Source organism: Dama dama, chromosome X, assembly GCF_033118175.1.
Source record: "Dama dama isolate Ldn47 chromosome X, ASM3311817v1, whole genome shotgun sequence".
Taxonomy (NCBI): domain Eukaryota; kingdom Metazoa; phylum Chordata; class Mammalia; order Artiodactyla; family Cervidae; genus Dama; species Dama dama.
The window spans coordinates 35,549,552-35,550,470 of NC_083714.1; the positions used below are offsets into that span (position 1 = coordinate 35,549,552).

The 919-nt window shown below is 45.3% G+C and overlaps 1 pseudogene; it reads left to right on the top strand.

Annotated features, from left to right (window-relative positions):
- The first annotated feature begins 214 nt into the window (after nucleotides 1–214).
- LOC133053364 (U2 spliceosomal RNA) lies at nucleotides 215–312 on the top strand (annotated as a pseudogene).
- The last annotated feature ends 607 nt before the right edge of the window (nucleotides 313–919 follow it).

Consider the following 919-nt stretch of genomic DNA (forward strand, 5'->3'; position numbering starts at 1 on the left):
CTGTGGCTTTGTAGTATAGTCTGAAGTCAGACAGGTTGATTTCTCCAGTTCCATTCTTCTTTCTCAAGATTGCTTTGGCTGTTCTAGGTTTTTTGTGTTTTCATACAAATTGTGAGATTATTTGTTCTAGTTCTGTAAAAAATACCATCGGTAGCTTGATAGGGATTGCATTGAATCTATAGATTGCTTTGGGTAGTATACTCATTTTCACTATATTGCTTCTTGGCCTTTTGGCTAGGATCAAGTGTAGTATCTGTCTTCAGGCTGACTTCTGTTTGACCCAGCAGGAAAAAACTTCTTCTTTGAGCCCCTGTCTCTGACGGGAATCCTCTGAAGGATAGCCTGAGGCAAGGATCTGGTGTCTCCTGATGGACTGGTAGGGTATGAGAGGGAAGGCAGGAAGTCACAGGGTTGGGATCTCAGGGCAGGTCCACCAAGGAGGGTGGCTCAACTACCTGCCATGGGGCACTCCTGAGAGCTGGCCTTTCCCTGGCAGAGAGGTGGGCAGGGGGTGGTGAGGGACATAAAATCCATGCATTTTTGGATCTCTGGGTGTGCATTCACAGAGGTGGATGGAAGGGGAACATAAAATGGGTGGGACAAGGTACTGTCTGCTGAAGGTCTCTCTGCAGGTGCCACAGAAAATGTTTTATCCATCTCTGTACCTGGTGTGGCGCATAGTAGGAATTCAATATATGTTCGTTGGATGGAAGAAATTGCTGTTCTATTTTCCACAGACAACACAGCAAGCTGAGTCTGATTCTACTCCTGTAAAGGGGTGGTAAGATTTTCCTCCTTACCGCTTTCAGAGACTATCAGACACACTGCTTCCCACCATTGATTTCTATTCAGCTGAGATTTGTGCAAAGCCAATGAAGGAGGAGCTATGTTTATTATTTGTTTGCAACACATTCCAGTG